Here is an 18,302-nt window from a genome sequence, read left to right on the forward strand (position 1 = left end):
ATTGCCATGGTAATTGATTTTCTACTTGTTGGAAAAATGGGGATATAGACTCAATTAATGAACTATCTTACTGTTGCTAATAAAGTGCCCTGACATGTCTAGTTGGCACATAGGGTTTATTTAATGTTTTATAGAGTCAGAGGGTTGAGTTTGGAGTCTTATGTGTTTTGTTTGTGGTGGGGAAGAGTTGTGGTTGTGGTGGGAGGAGTAGAGGGGAGGAAGTGATGATGGGGTGGACGGGTGATAATATGCGACTGTGGTGGGGAGAAGGAGGGGGGAGGAGGGCTAAGAACCTCATAATAGTGTAAGTGGATGAGTCGAATTTATGGCTTGGGGAGAGATGGAAATGTGATGTGTAGGGAGGTGTGGCAGCAATGGGGAGAAGATCCAGGAAGTGGTGTTGGGCCGTAAAGGGGGGAGGGGGGGGAGCAGTATCATGTTGTCGTGTGTGTGAGTTGAAGGGTGAGGGATGGAGGGAGGGAGTGGTGAGGATGGGTGGTAGTTTGGCTGGTACATTATTGATATACACAGGGCGACAGCGAGGATGAAGCGTAGTGTTGATTAATTCGTGACTAAAACCCCCTGGGCGAGGGCGTGGTGTGGTGTACTGTTGCTGCCCACCACTGCCGCTGTGTAGTAGAGGTAGTAGAGGTGTCTGGCCCCAATGGATGTTTTTACCCTCTTGACTCACCAACGATTTGATAGAAATATATTGATTTACTCTATCTTTCAGCTCTTGGATTCGTGATCGATTACATTGTTGTATAAGTAATAGACAAAGACAACAAACCTTCCGAATCGTTATATAGTCATTATTCAGTGAAGGTTTAAAGAACACAAGACACAGGTCATAATTTGGGTTCAATGTTGGTGCGATATTTATTCGTGTGAGTGAGACGTTCATAGTGTGTCATCGGTATAAAAAAGTTAAGGGATCTTAATGACACTGATGTATAGGGCCATATAAATATTAAACACACACATACACAAGTACTTTCCCCGATACAGTGTTGTGTGTGGCAGCTTAGAACCCCTGATGTTACCCCTTGACTGATACAATTTGAGCTGAAATCTGGCTAAAACCACAGTCCACCAACACCACTGTGACCCTCTTTCCTCACCTTGCGAATGGAGGAAGGCCGTGTTGTTATACACGTAAAAGACAAACAGACAGAGACACACACACACACACACACACACACACACACACACACACACACACACACACACACACACACACACACACACATAGACAAAAACAGACAAAGACAGACAGACAAGGACCTCTCAGTGTTACCTTAAACAAGAGGGAATATACCCAGAATATGTGATGAACCCAAAATGAATGATCACCCCCTTTCAAGGAGGAATTTCTGAGCAGCGTCTCCTGGGTGTATCGTAGGTACTTAGGGAACTTGAAAAAGAGTTCCTGCCTCATAATGGACCTGGAAAATGAGGAGATGAAGTTTGAAAGCAGATTATGCACATCATTTTGGAAGGAGATTGGGACAAACTATGAAGATGAACTGCGAAATCACATTAAGGCGTGAGTTTGTGATGTTTTGGAAGGGGTGATCAGGTCGCAAGAGTATATAACATTGTTTTGCTTAAATATTTTCTGTTCGCTGTTTCCCTCATTTATTGTCTCTCTCTCTCTCTCTCTCTCTCTCTCTCTCTCTCTCTCTCTCTCTCTCTCTCTCTCTCTCTCTCTCTCTCTCTCTCTCTCCTTCCTTCCTTTGTTATTTAATCTATATTTTTGTTTTCAATTTATGATTTTTTGTTTTTGTTTTACGCTGTTTTTAGATACGATTTGTTTGTTTTTGACTCCGTTTTCTTTTCATTCTGTGTCTACTTATTCTACTTTATCTCCTCCTCACTGTTCTATTTTTGGACTCGACATATTTTTTTTCTCGTTTCTATTTCTTCCTAGTCCTTCTTAGTTTAAATTTTTATATCCCCTTTTTTGTCTTTTTCTGTTTTCTAGATACGAGGGAATTTTTTCCTGTGTTTTTAGTTCCCCCATCTATTTTTTTCTTGTTATTTTTTTTTCGTTTTTCTTGTTTTCTTTTTAGTCTGTTTTGTTTTCCAATTTTTTTCTTCATTTTTTTCTACCCTTCCATTTCCTCTCTCGTTTGGTCAGTTACATTGCCTTCTCTTCGCACTTCTATTTCTGGTTTATTGTGTTTTATCCGGTTCTTTTTTTCCGGATTTCTTTTATAACTGTGTCATTCTCTTTTTACTCCTCCTTTTCTCCCTTACTCTTTCTCCCACTCTTCTTCTTCTTCGTCATCCGTCTTTCTCCCTTTCTCTATCTTTCCCCCATTACTCTCCCTCATTCTTTATGTATTTTTTTTTACTCCTTTGTCACCGTCTCCCTGTCTCATGTTTCTTCCTCCCTTCCTTCCTTCCTCTCCTGTCTCTTCCCTTTTCTCTCTCTCTCTCTCTCTTTGTACCTTTCTTTTTACTCCTTTGTCTCCATCTCCCCTTCTTCCCAGCACTCCCGTCTCTTCCTTTCTCTCTCCCCCTTTCTCTCTCTCTCTCTCTTTGTACCTTTCTTTTTACCCCTTTGTTCCATCTCCCCTCTCTCTCTCTCTCTCATCAAACTTTCACCTGTTGTCGTGGCCCGAGAGAGATGGCCGCTCTTCGTCGCTTCATGCAGTAGTAATGGACGGTATTTATACACTGGCTCTCACCGGAAAAAAGATTGCCAGTGCGAGCATGAGGCGGCCGTACGTTTGTCAGGCGTTGCTTCCATCCGGGTCAAGAGGATGTTTTGTTATTGTGGTGTACTTTGATGTTTTTGTTGATGTTTTCATTTTTATTTCTAAGTATTTTTTTCTCCTCATTATTTTTTTTCTCTGTCTCTCTCTCTCTCTGCTGTCTTTGCTCTCTTTGTCTCTGTCTCTCTCGCTATCTCTCACCCTTAATCATCATCTCTACCACTCCCTCACCCTTGGGTCTGGCCTCTCTCTCACCCCGCAGGCTCGCACTGAACTGATGATCTTCCAGTTGCCAGAAAAAAAAGATGTAAGCGTTGTGTATTATTTTCCGCTCTGGCTACACTGTTGGGATAAACTGTAGTTAGTGTGTTGGTAGGTGTGTGTGAGTTGGTAGGTGTGTGTGAGTTGGTAGGTGTGTGTGTGTGTGTGTGTTGGTAGGTGTGTGTGTGTTGGTAGGTGTGTGTGTGTTGGTAGGGGTGTGTGAGGTGTGTGCTGGTAGGTGTGTGTAGTTGGTAGGTGTGTGAGTTGGTAGTGTGTGTGTGTTGGTAGTTGGTAGGTGTGTGTGTGTTGGTAGGTGTGTGAGTTGGTAGGTGTGTGTGTGTGCTGGTAGGTGTGTGTGTGTGGGTAGGTGTGTGTGTGTTGTAGGTGTGTGTGTGTGTTGTGTGTGTGTGTTGGTAGGTGTGTGTGTGTGGGTAGGTGTGTGTGTGTTGGTAGGTGTGTGTGAGTTGGTAGGTGTGTGTGTGAGTCTGTAGGTGTTTGCTGGTAGGGGTGTGTGTTGGTAGGTGTGTGTGAGTTGGTAGGTGTGTGTGAGTTGGTAGGTGTGTGAGTTGGTAGGTGTGTGCTGGTAGGGGTGTGTACTGGTAGGGGTGTGTGCTGGTAGGTGTGTGTGCTGGTAGGTGTGTGAGTTGGTCCTTGTTTGTGCTGTAGTGGATGCCTTTGTTGGAGAGAAAACGTATATAAACATATGCATATGTATCTCTGAGTGAGATATACAGTAGATACATGTATTATCGAATGAGATATAAAGGTACTGTATATGCATTATAGCCTTATTGGGGGTAAAAATTTGTTATATATTGAAGCTTATTTGCTCCATATATGCCAAGATGTAGTGGGTTCGTATCTAGGTCTCATGTGTGTGAGTGGCGAGTACGGTTGACACTGTACAATCACCCAAATCCAAATAGGGAATAATTTAAGGGTGATAGTGCAATTTTTTTTCACCTTTCACTGGGTTACTGTTGGTGTTTTTACTTTAATCCTTATATTCAGATGAGGGTTCTATCACCTTGAAGTTTATTATTATTATTATATATGGTAATTTTTTATGTCGACGATAGTGTGTGTTGTAAAATTGTCCATGATAATTACTGTATTCGTGTGTGTGTGTGTGTGGGGGGGGGGTGTACAGTATGTGTGTGTGTGTGTAAATATCAGACCACCAGAGGGAGCCTTAGGGACCTGAACCCAACAATATAGACTACAGAAGAGGAATAAAAAAGTACACGAAGATAAAATAGAAGCGATCGTAGAATTTCTGTGTTGGCGTCAGTTCTGAAGTGAAAAAAAAATGAAAATAAATAAAACAATTTGGCTTTACCTTGGGACTAGTGGAGGCAAGAGTCCTCCAGCGTACTGTGTAAGGGAGGAAAGTGAGGGACAAAAACTGTATATGTACTGTATGTGTAGCCAGTCGACATCTGTGGGATATAAAGGGAAACACCTCACTTGGAATCGTTGTCTGCAGGAACCAAACTTGACTGCCACAAATTTAATCACTTGTTGAGGAATGACTTGAGGTGGAAATAGAAGAATAACTAATTGATTTGGTTCCGTGTGGTTTTATTTTCAGTATGTAGGTGTATTGATTAAATTGTTTGTTTAGTGTGTGAAAGGAACAATACGAAAATTAACACTGTGAGGATGAAGGGTTAAGTCATCGTCCTCAAAGGGTTAAGTCATTGTCCTCAAAGGGTAAAGTCATCGTCTTCAAAGGGTTAAACCATCGTCTTCAAAGGGTTAAACCATCGTCTTCAAAGGGTTAAGTCATTATCTTCAAAGGGTTAAGCCATCGTCCTCAAAGGGTTAAGTCATTTTCCTCAAAGGGTAAAGTCATCGTCTTCAAAGGGTTAAGTCATCGTCCTCAAAGGGTTAAGTCATTGTCTTCAAAGGGTAAAGTCATCGTCTTCAAAGGGTTAAACCATCGTCTTCAAAGGGTTAAACCATCGTCTTCAAAGGGTTAAGTCATTATCTTCAAAGGGTTAAGCCATCGTCCTCAAAGGGTTAAGTCATCGTTCTCAAAGGGCCGATGACAGTCAGTGATTTTTAAGCCTTTGGATTTGAAAACACAAGTCCATAATAATAATAATAACTTGGGTTGATTTTGAATATGCCCTCCCCACCCCCCTTTGCTTCCCCCTCCCCCCGAGGAAAAAAAGCAATCCCATTCACATTATTACGCCCTTACTAACAATGAATTAACAGCTCCTTGTAGTGCCATCTTAAAGAAAATAGTAGGCCATCGTGTTTAAATAGCTAAGACATCGTATTTAGTGGATTAAGTCATTGTAATCAAGGGTTTAAATATATCTTACTGGCCTAATCTATTCTCCTTAAGGTGGTTTGAGGGGGGGGGGTTAAATCCTCTTAAAGTAGGTTTAAATTAATAAGATATAAAACTCAGTCATACAATATTGCTGGGTGTTTATTATCTCTCTCTCTCTCTCTCACACACACACACACACGCACACACACACACACACACACACACACAGTGACGGACACAGGCGGGCGGAGATTGGTGTAATCGGTCCAGCGAGTTCCTGCATCTGATGACAAATTTCGATGTAATTGCAAATGATCTGGCCATTGTTAGCGGTAATTGACTCCGGGCGGCGTAAAGTTTGACAGCGGGGAAGGACGTCACTCTCTCTCTCTCAGCCCTCCTAGTCCACCAGTTGGGCGTGTGTGTGTGTGAGAATTTTTGTCCTTCCTCAAAGTAAAAGCCAATTTTTATCTCCGTTCCCCCTTGTTAAATGTGTTTGTTTGTAGAAAGTGTATGTTAGGGGGTCTCTCTCTCTCTCTCTCTCTCTCTCTCTCTCTCTCTCTCTCTCTCTTAAAATACATGTTAGAAATTATCAATATCTACATAGTAACGTATAAAAGGAAGCTAACATAGTAATAATGACGGAACGTAAAACTGGTCTATCAAATGTCGCCACTTTAATAAAAATATAGACAAAAAGAACAAAGAAAAAGTTAGATAAAAATGCAAAATATATTTATGAACATTTAAAAAGTAAAAGGATGGGGAAAAAAATGAAGATATGTTGGCGTGGAGGAAATTTAGAATATAAATAAAGATTTATTCACACATTTTGGCAAATTCCGGTGTGTGGAGAACAAAGCTCTCCTAGATTAAATGGAATAGGGGAAACCTTATCAGTGGTGAGAGAGAGAGAGAGAGAGAGAGAGAGAGAGAGAGAGAGAGAGAGAGAGAGAGAGAGAGAGAGAGAGAGGAAGATAGATCACTCGGTACAGGGAGTTTAGGGGGAAAAAGAAGAAAAATGTTTCCCTGTTATCAGAAAAAGCAGGAGACGAACAGTAACTTGAGCTGTGGCGTGGGGAAAAACCTCAGTAATTTCCCCGTCCCTTCTTCCCTTTCCCCCACCTTCTCGTTCCTTCCTAGTTGTGTCGTACTTTCTTCTTGCCTTATATCTTTTTAATTCTTCTTTGTTCATTTCCTCGTCTTCTTCCCATTCCATCCTGTTTTGTTTCTCTTCCTCTTTCTTCCATTGTCTTCCTGTTCCTTCTTACTCTTCACCTCCATCTTCGCCATCCAGTTCTTCCTACTTGTTTCCTCATTTCTCTCTTCCACCTCCTCTCCACGTCTTTTCACTCCTCTCTCCCCTCTACGAACGGTAATGAACGGTTAACGTAAACGTACAGAAACGCCATTAAAGATATCAACAGAAAAATCCATTAGCAACGGAAAAACTATACAACAGAAAAATAATAAGGAAGCAACGGGAAGTACATTAACAGTCGACAGAGGTGCAGTAGAGGAGAGAGAGAGAGAGAGAGAGAGAGAGAGAGAGAGAGAGAGAGAGAGAGAGAGAGAGAGAGAGAGAGAGAGTGTGTGTGAGTGAATAATGGAAGCCTCACATGTGGGCTAACAAGGCTTCCTGCCAGTCAATCAGATGTTGTATTTACTGTGTGTGTGTGTGTGTGTGTGTGTGTGTGTGTGTGTGTGTGTGTGTGTGTGTGTGTGTGTGTGAACGACTTAACGATGTTGGTTCAGGTAATTAGCCCAACCATTATATAACGAGCATCTCCTGTCTCATAGTTTAACCACCCCCTCCCCACCAGCCTCATTCTCCTACCACTATCCTTAATACTACTACCAATATCCCCCTTTCATTTTCCTCCGACCACTCCCCTGTTTCCACCTTCTCACCTCCTCTTCCCTACCTCTCTTCCCCTACCTCTTCCCCTACTCCTCTACCTTATCCCCTCTCCTCCCACCCCTCAACCTAATACCCCCTTATCCTCCTAATACCCCTCCTCCCTCCTCACCCTCCTCCCACCCTCCTCCCCCTCCCCCTCCTTTTACCCTCCTCCCTCCTGGTTTGGTATTCCCCCCCCCTCCTTACCACCTAGAAGCAGTGTTTGGTGTTGTCATGGTGACGTTGCCGGTAAGGGCCTTAAGTTACGTCTTCCTCGCGTAATGGGTTTGGTATATCCGGCCTCCCTCCACGGTATACCCCTGTAGTATATATATCCTGAGTATAACGACCATTGTCTTAAGGGTATATCTACTTGGTGTATCGACTTCAGCATATAACCGTATGATTTTGGATATACAGCTTTCGGTATATACGTAGTTATACACACCTGAGCATACCTTTGAGGTATATACTTCATACTTCACTATATTACAGTATGCCTTTATACATTTCCTCAAGTATGTCTGTGGATTATATCAGTTATACTTGGGTTATATTAGAAATCTATACTCGTACATGTACACCAAAGAATATACCTACGGAGTATACTTAGACCTATAACTAAACGACCTTTTATTATACTTTAACCTATAACTAAACGACCTTTTATTATACTTTAACCTATAACTAAACGACCTTTTATTATACTTTAACCTATAACTAAATGACCTTCACCCTATGAACTCTGAGTTAGACCGGAACCCGTTATAATAATTAGGAAAAGTCATTAAATATTCTGTGTTTTTTTGTGTGTTTATAACGAAGTTCTCTCTCTCTCTCTCTCTCTCTCTCTCTCTCTCTCTCTCTCTCTCTCTCTCTCTCTCTCTCTCTCTCTCTCGATGCGCAGTTGTCATTCCAGTTAAGAGGAAAGTCAATCTTGAGAATAATTTTTGGTAAAGTAAAAAAAAAAAAAATAAATAAATAAGCATATTGGTAATGGAGTCTTTAAAAATAATATTGTGATCTAGGGTAAAATATTCATTGTCTGGGGAGCGTGTTGGGGGTGCCCTTGTCCCAGCTGTTTGTGGCATCGTAAACACTGACCACATAATGTTAATTGTCGCCCACCGGCTCTCGCCATATGGTCCGGACACGTGGACATAGGCACCCCGAGACATGTGGACACGACACACTGTAGATACTGGACACGCACACACGCACCTTAGACTTCGTGGAAACAATAGATTCCTTGAAGATACTCACAATAGCCACACAGATACTCTCACAATAGACACATTACTCGTAGACACACTCACAATAGACACATAGGCACGCACAATAGACACACAGATACTCTCACAATAGACACATACTCTTAGACACACTCACAATAGACACATATGCACTCACAATAGCCACACACATACTCTCACAATAGACACATACTCGTAGACACACTCACAATAGACACATAGGCACTCACAATAGCCACACAGATACTCTCACAATAGACACATACTCGTAGACACACTCACAATAGACACATAGGCACGCACAATAGACAAACAGACACACTTACAACAAACACGTGGACACAATAGGTACCTCGAAACAATCACAATAGATGCATAGACACACTCACAATAGATGCATAGACACACTCACAATAGATGCATAGACACTCACAATAGATGCATAGACACACTCACAATAGATGCATAGACACACTCGCCAAACACAGAAATACAGAGAGTACATACAACCATCTAAAGAATAAACATAGAAATGAAAAAAATAAAAAAAACATCCATGAACGAAACAATATGACCTCCCCTCCCCTCCCTTCTCCCCATCCCCCTCCATCCCCTCCCCTCTCCCCCTCCCTTCTCCCCATCCCCTTCCATCCCTCCCCTCCCCCTCCTATCATTTTTGACCTTTGACCCCAGAAACATCAACACTATGGTGAAAAATCTCAACTGTGCAGCTGTTACTGGGAGGGAGAGCTGTGGGAAAAGTGTCTCTCTGTGTAGGTTAGTCAGAATATACAATTATAGCCGCCGTATAAAGAGAACCGTATTTTGCGATGTTTCACCTTTGTTGTCTTGTTGGGTGTATGTACAGTGTATAAACATGTACATATTTACCCAAGCGTGTGTATATGTGTAGGAAATATGTGCATTAGTGTATTCGTGTGTAGAATGTGTGTATCTTTGCAACTGTTTATGCGTGATTAAGTTGTGTGTGTGTGTGTGTGTTAACCTCGCTATTCACCTACACGTCATTCGAAATACATACACCGGGTTTATGTCTCACCAAGAAACTCATTAAGTCAGATATATACACACAATTAGGGATTATACATACCAGTTTATGTCGACCAAAACACGTACGTCACAATACATACCTCCCACACACACACACACACACACACACACACACACACACACACACACAAAATTAACCTCCGCTGCTTGATGATGAAGACATTAGCCAGGGGTCGTAATAGATGGTTTCAATATGCTAAGATAATGATGTAGGCAATTACTAAAGTGGTCCCTGATTAATTAGTGGTTGAAGGGAAGGCTATTGAAAAAATTGACGTGATTATGACCGCCCCATCTGCCATTACTTACTTGTGTGCTGAAGGTTAAAGTTTTATGTGAGAAATGCTTTTGACTTCGTATGCTAATTTGTCCTGTGTTGAACATTGGTGAACTATTATGTGTTCACTTTTTTTGGTGGGTAAGGGATTTTGAATTGCACGGATATGTTTTAAAGGAGTGTTATAATAGTGAAGAACAATGGAATAACGTTTTTGTTCATTCGGTTTTATTTTTTGTCTCGTAAGAATATTTTAAAAGTTTTCATGGTGTTGAACAGCACTGAACTATACTGTAAAGGAGATAGGGAGTATGTATGTATGTATGTATGTATGTATGTATGTATGTATGTATGTATGTATGTATGTATGTATGTATGTATGTATGTATGTATGTATGTATATTTGTATGTATGTATGATAAGCAACAGGTAGCCGGGAGAGGTACAGTATTCATTACCATCATTCTGAATTTATATTAGGAAGTTCTGAACGCGTCCACCAGCTGTGTGCTCTCTCTCTCTCTCTCTCTCTCTCTCTCTCTCTCTCTCTCTCTCTCTCTCTCTCTCTCTCTCTCTCTCTCTGATACACGGAGATCACTCTAACATCCTCAGAGAAAGTGTCCAGACTTTGGCTAACTTATACATCAGACTGCATTAACAAGTCCACCAAGTTTTGACGGTCCAGGACTTGAATTTTAATGAGTGTACAGCGAGTGAGTTCAAGGCCGGAAGTGCATTAACTCCATTATGTCGGGAGAAGAAACGCAAAATTAATGTTTAGTGTTATGATTGATAAGTGTAAGTGAGTATTGGACTTTTGTGTTTTTACGATAAATATCATTGAAAAATCCAGTATAAAGTAAGTTCATTATTTTCATTTAAAGTTTTGGGTTTTGTTTTGATTTGGATGTTAATTTGAGTTTTATGATTGATATTGAATTAAATGAAAAGTTGTGTCTGTAGCCAATATTTGCGTTGATGTTTGATTGGTTGAATGGATGTCTTATTGGTTTGTATGTGAGTAAAAGTTGCCCAGAGAGAGAGAGAGAGTGGACTAATAAATACAAAAACAAATTATGAGAAATTGTCACGTGAATGTCATCAATTGGTACAATCATTGACAAAAAAAATCACAAAAGCCACATATCAATCCAATAACTGGTGATTGACACACAAATCACACTAAACCACGTCACATCGACGTATAAACTGGTAATTGATGTAAAAACCACACACAAACACGTATCATCCATCCCTACATTGTTAATTGATTGGAAATTGATATAAAACTATGATTTATCGGTCCAGCAACTAACGGTGTATTACAAATTTACCCAGAACCATTTTTTTTACATTAACCCAGTGAGATAATCTATTCTGTAATGTCCCTGAGTCTCTATTAAGCCGTTCCGTGTGTCTGTCTGTCTTTTCAGCCATTGAACTTCCTACCCCATCTGTTTTTAACCCATAGTTTTCAAAGTTAACATAGTGCGATTTTTTTTCCCTTTGGGCGAGTGTAAGTATGGTACAGGTAACACAGGTGGGTATTATGGTGTTCAGTACAGGTAAAAAAAAGTTATTAAATACCTTTAGTTTTTTTTAAGTACAGGGATACCATATGAACAATAACATGTGCTAACTGGGGAAAACTAATTTGGACTCGTCAATGGCGCGTTTGGCTGAGTATTGAAAGTCTAGGATCAGAGCAATTAAGTTTCGAGAGGCCCGGAGAGATTCAAGTGCTTTTAACAGGTAGTTGGGTGGACGGTTGTAGGTCAAGTTGGCTCCAGTCCTAATGGGTTTCAACCTATTAGGACCGGCGGGGGTAAAGGGGGTGGTAGGAGGTCATCAGGATTAGTGCCCATTAGGGTAAAGAATTCAACAGGATTGGAAGTCCATTTGGGATTATTTTTTACATTAGATTGGGCTCCAGTATTCCGATTTGATTCCGTTTTCGTAAGATGATGATTAGGTGGTTCTTCAATGACCTCTGACCTCGACCTGTGTGAAATGTTGAAGCAAGTTAGGCATTTACCAGACCTATTGCCGAGGCCGACCAACTGTAAACGTTTGGTCAGGATCGGATCAGAATTGTCAATAGCTAGAGTGAGAACAGACAGACAGACAGACCAAACCAAACCGAATCTGGGAATTGGCAAGACTGCAGTTTCGCTCACCTCCCCTTTTGTTATTTATTTATTTATATTTTTTTTGCACATGAATATTTTTTTATTCGTTTTTCGTTTATCCATCCTCCCCTTCTCCTCTTCTCCTTCTTCTCCTCTTCTCTCCCTCCTCTCTTCTCCCCCCTCCTCCTCTCCCCCTCCTCCTCTCCCCCCTCCACTCTTTTCCCCCCTCCTCTCTTCTCCTCTCCTCTCTTCTCCTCTCCTCCCTCCTCCTCTCCTCCTCCTCTCCTCCTCCTCCTCCTCTCCCCCCCCTCCTCTCCCTCCCTCCTCCTGCTCTCCTCCTCTCCTCCGTCCTCTCCCGGTTTAATTGTTTGTTTACCTGTCTACCTGCCTCCTCACCCCTCCACCTGCAATATATACTTACTGAAAAATACTCCTCTCTATCCATCCACTTACCTACCTACCTACCTACCTACTCACTTGCCTACCTACCCACTTGCCTACCTACCCATCCACTTGCTTACTTACCCATCCACCTACCAAACTACGCATCCACTTACCTACCTACCTTCCTACCCAAGAATAAACTCCCCTTTCCATCCATCCACTTTCCTACCGAACCATCCACTTGCCTACTTACCCATCCACTTGCCTACCCACCCATCCACTTGCCTACTTACCCATCCACTTGCCTACCCACCCATCCACTTGCCTACCCACCCATCCACTTGCCTACCCACCCATCCACTTGCCTACTTACCCATCCACTTGCCTACCCACCCATCCACTTGCCTACCCACCCATCCACTTGCCTACTTACCCATCCACTTGCCTACCCACCCATCCACTTCCCTACCTTTCTACCCAGCAACACACACACACACACCTAGTTCCGACCTACTTCCCCTCAGTCGTTATTTTCACCACGGAGACACGAGGTGAAAAAATGAACCGGAGTAACGAGGTGTGGGGGATTTAAGCGATTAACAAGGGGAGATTAAGCGAGGTGGGGGAGAGATTACTTATAACCCGGTGAGGAAAAGAAGGAAGCCTTGTATGTATGTGGAGGAGGAGGAAGAAGCCTGCAGAAGCTCGTTGAAGCCCTCTGCGAGATGCCGAGGTGAAGGGTCAATGGCCTTAAGGATTAGCTGCAACTGTCAACACCGAGGAGGAAATTTTGGCCACAACTAAGATTCTCTCTGCTGCTTCCTCATTAAATCTTGAGGGATTGAGGAGGATTTTCTTTCAAGGACGTACGGTGTGTGGTATGTGTGTGTGTGTCGTGTTTACTGCTTCTTGCATAGTTACCATTGTATGTTTAAGGTGAGTTTGGATTAATGACTTGTTTGTTGTGTGTGTGTGTTGAAGTGTGTGTTTGTGTGATATTGTTTGTTTGTCTGTTTGTTTGTTAATGAGTAAGGAGAAAACAGTATGTGAAGTATGAATGATAATCTTCTGAGTTATCATCATTATTTTAGAGGAAGAGTAAGGCTTAGGGGGAGGGAGGAAGAATGGGGAGGTAGAGCTCAGTGCCATGTCGGGGGGTGGGTTGCCTCCTACACGTGTGCCACAGACCACTACCTCGCCGGAAGTAGGTTAGGGAGCACTTATCTATAGTCAATTAGTGTGTCTCGTTTCCCCTACCGTCCTTACTATGACCTCCAGGACACGTAATGGTCCCTACGCTACTGAGACACCGCGATGAGTAAGTAGGCGGTGTGGCCAGGTTTTGGCGTGGCACTTGTCGACGTTATTTTGGTACCGAGTTAGTGTGCATAGTTTCTGCCTTTACTGATCTGATCGAGTGTGTTTTGAGTCCTTGAGGGAATTTTTCTTGTGTGATTTATCTTCCGAGTGTTTTGTCTTAAGGGAATAGGTCATGGTATTCAATGGCCTGATATATTGTTACTCGAAGGATAAGTTAGTGGACTCTAAGGGTTAATTGATTGTACTCAAGGGGTTAGATTATTATATTCAAGGGTATTAATTGTACTCGAGGTTTTAAGTGATAGTATTCAAGGGGTTAAGTGATCGTACTCGGCGGGATAATTCATTGGACTCAAGGTGTTTGGCATCATATCCAGATGGGTTAAGGTTGTGGGAAGTAAGGGAGGCGCCAGGGGTCATCAGTTACGGCTGGAAACGTTAAAGATTTTTTTTAATTATCATTTTATGTTGTTTATTTAATAACGATTTGAATAGTGATGATGTTGAATTACAGTGACTATCTATAGGATCACCTGTAGTTAAAACACCGTCACTTGTTCCAGATTTTTACTCCTCATTTTCCGAAATCTGCTTTGACCTCTCATTCCCCCCCCCCCACACACATAGAACCATTGTCTTAATTTAACTCCCCTGACAACCAACAGATGGCGCCTCCAGTGTTAGACATACTAGATCTTAGTGCTAGGGTGTTCACTCGGCTTCCCACCTCAGTTTCCTATTAATTTTACATTCCGTGGAGGAGTTGAATTCATAACAATAGTTCCTCTATAATTATAAGGTAAACGCACTAGATTATACTGTATACTTTTTATAATGAGAATTCTAAGTATGAATGTTCACTTACCTCCTCAAGAGACTTACAGCCCACAAAAAGCTACACCCACCTACTAAATCTGTATATTACTGTATTATTTGTATTATTTTTTCTAATTAAGTAAAACATTTTCAATTTCCATACAGCCTCCCGTCCATTGTTCTCAGTGTAGGCAGTCAGTTTACCCTCATTATGAATTTATATAAGAAGAATACTGCCTCAAGTGTTTATTGTTGTTGTCGTTATGAACACAGCCATGGTCTGTGCCCACCCACCTCCACCCCACCCACCCCCACCCCACCCCACCCACCCCACCCCCCCCACCCCCACCCCTCCACCCCACCCCACCCCACCAGGAAACACTACCTCTTGTGATATACGCTTCAGTCGCCACACCGAGGAGCAGCCAGTGTTCCTCTGAGCCATACCACATTCAGGCTTAGTACTCACATTCATAACCTTCTTCTGGAGGAGTCTTGTCCAACCTAATGTAGATGTAATAACCTAGGAACGTAATTCTTTTCTCAACTTGGGGAGGGGGTAACCTTCTCTCTCTCTCTCTCTCTCTCTCTCTCTCTCTCTCTCTCTCTCTCTCTCTCTCTCTCTCTCTCTCTCTCTCTCTCTCTCTCTCTCTCTCTCTCTCTCTCTCTCTCTCTCTCTCTCTCTCTCCTCTCTCTCCTCTCTCTCCTCTCTCTCTCTCTCTCTCTCTCTCTCTCTCTCTCTCTCTCTCTCTCTCTCTCTCTCTCTCTCTCTCTCTCTCTCTCTCTCTCTCTCTCTCTCTCTCTCTCTCTCTCTCTCTCTCTCTCTCTCTCTCTCTCTCTCTCCTCTCTCTCTCTCTCTCTCTCTCTCTCTCTCTCTCTCTCTCTCTCTCTCTCTCTCTCTCTCTCTCTCTCTCTCTCTCTCTCTCTCTCTCTCTCTCCTGTTCCTTTCTACACACACACACACACACAACGCCGGGGTTTTAAACACACTCTTCCGTTGAAGAGATCGTCATATTCAACCCGAGTTTTGAAAAAAATAGGTCCTAAAGGACACCGCGTACAATACTGAACAGGGTGGTGTGGCAGTAAAATTAACTAATTCCAATAAAATTAATTTATAATATTGCAATTAGTTAATTTTACCTCCACACCACCCCGTTAAGTACTGTACTGCGCTACCCTTCAGGACTAAATTTGTGTTAAAACTTTGGTTGAAACACGACGATCCTCTTCAACGGAAGAGAGTGTTTCAAACTCCAGGCGTAAGACCCAGGTGTCTAACACTGGAGGCGCCACCTGTTAGTTGTCAGGGAAGTTGAATTATGACAATAGTTCTGTATATGTATGTGTGTGGGGGGGGAGGGGGGGCAGGAGAGGTCAAAGCAGATTTCGGAAAATGAGAGATAAACCACCTGAAAACTGGAACCCGATTTTAGATTTCCGATTTGTACGAGTACTAGGAGTTTTGAACGTACCTGTAATACTTAGGAGTAAAAAATCTGGAACAAATGACGGTATTTTAATTACAGGTGATCCTATTGATAGCCAATGTAATTCAACAGCATCACTATTTGAATCGTTATTAAATCAACAGGTGGTAAGACCACGTGGGTTGGGATGAATTACGTTCCTAGGTTGGTATAGTAATAATGTGTTGATATCCCTCCTTGGCTGCGGGATCCATCTGGTTTTAAGTTGGAAGAAATTTCGCCTTTTCATTATACAAACTTGTCTGTATTCCATCAGAGTGAAGCTATATGGATTTCTGGTTAAAAGCGCGACCACTGCAGCCTCATTAAAATTCAAGTCCCTCTCTGTCAGAAGTTGGAGCTGTTTAAATGCAGTTTGACGCAAAAGTTCGTCAACTTTGGAATTTTGATTGACGAAACGCGAATACGTTTTCAGTAGTGGAAAGAATGTGGATATTGGTTGAGGTTAACCCTTTGTTATGTGCTAGTGTATATATATATATATATATATATATATATATATATATATATATATATATATATATACAGTATATGGATGGATGACATTATGATACAATGTGGTCGGACAGGAGGTGGCGACGGTGTGTGTAAACAAGAATACACCGTCACTCTCACGTTTATTACACAATAAACTGAAGTGACTGTTGATAATATGCAAATTACAGTCAAAACATTAGATTTCCCTGATTTTATGATCTTTAAAGCGTGGCGGGTGAGCGTATTCTTGTGGCGTTAAAAACTCACTCTTGGTGTAGCCACACACTTAGAACCCTTGTACTTATAATTATGTACGTAATATGTATCATCAGTGAGTCGAAATTAGAGTGCCTTACACAGTGACGCGCCACACACTTGGGGAAACTAAGCTCTGAGGTAACACCGCACGAGTGACTCAATTAGGTGATTCTTCACACCTGTGAGCGCCGGTGTATGTCGTCTCAGGTTGGTGGCTTTGCCTGCAGCTGGGTTAATGGCGAGAACAGTGTCGTGGAGCCTGACCATAGATCCCCAGATCGACAGGTGCGATGTGTAGCAGACAGTAACGCCTTGTGTGGGGTGAGGGACGCGCCCTGTAAATAATATAATTAAAACAAAACACAACGATGAACAGATGGGATGGAACTGAGCAGGTAGGTTGAGTGTTGACCATGGTAAAGAAAATAAATGACATTTTATTGTTAGGTCAAAGTTCAAGTTGAGTTAGGTTAGTCGGAAAATGTGGATCGTAGCGGAGTTAAGTGCCGTAAGCCTGGCACACTTATAATGAGACACCGTTGAAAAATATTCCCGGCAAAACATTGTCTGTCAGTCTGGTAAAGCGGGGATTCAGCTAATGAACTCGATCAAAAATATCCAACGAATTTCTAGATTAAACTACACGATACGTTATGCTATGTTATGTTACGTTGTGCTATGTTGTGATTCGTTGTGCTATGTAGTGTATTGTTAAGCTTTGTTACGTTACATTATACTTTATGTTGCGTTATAGTTTGTTAGATGTTACATTATAATATTTTGTTACTTTACTTTACCGGTATCGCTAATCGGGTTATCGTGATAGCCAAAAATATGTCTCGATGTAAATAATAAATAAGGAATTTTAATGTGAAATGTCATAATGTTGCTTATTAGTTAAATCTGTATGTAAGATTTTTTCTGAGCGTATGGGTTTTTAATATAATTTAAGCCCTAAATATTGAAAATCTCATTATTTTTAATTTCCCCAAATTCTCACGTTATAAAGACATCATCTCATGCCAAAATCACCTCGTCACAAAGACTATCCTCACGTCCCAAAATCCTCACGTCCCAAAGACCATCCTCACGTCCTGATGTCTTGAAAGATGAGTCAGGTCGCGTATAATCCATCCCTTTATCCATTATATTCCACTTAGGTAAATTTCTCCCCCTTGCACCTCAATCCACGGGAGCTGCGGCCACCTGTGAATACCTGATCCCTTCATTATATTAATAGGATTAAACCCTCCAGTGGTGACGATTCTCAGTTGCTTGTGGCGGCGTGTAGGGTGAGTGTCAGGCAGGTGAGAGATACACAGGTGGGGGTCAGGTAGTGGATGGAGGGAATCTCTCTCTCTCTCTCTCTCTCTCTCTCTCTCTCTCTCAGTATAGTACCCGCAGGCAGTTTGACTTCTAGCTCTCGTCTGCTAGTGAAGTCATGACCGTATGTGTGTGTATGTGTGTGTAAGCAAGTAAGTAAGTGTGTACCTTTGATGCTGGGCTCAGCTGCCTTGGGGTGACGGGGGGCGTAGCTGTAGTCTCTTGATCCTGGGGGAGGTGTAGAGGCCAGCTGGTGACACACTTGTGCTGAAGAACAAAGAACTTGCCAGAGGTGAGAGGAATGATGGGGGAGATAGAGAGGGGGTGATGGAGGGTAGA

Source organism: Homarus americanus, unplaced genomic scaffold, assembly GCF_018991925.1.
Source record: "Homarus americanus isolate GMGI-L3 unplaced genomic scaffold, GMGI_Hamer_2.0 scaffold45737, whole genome shotgun sequence".
Classification (NCBI taxonomy): domain Eukaryota; kingdom Metazoa; phylum Arthropoda; class Malacostraca; order Decapoda; family Nephropidae; genus Homarus; species Homarus americanus.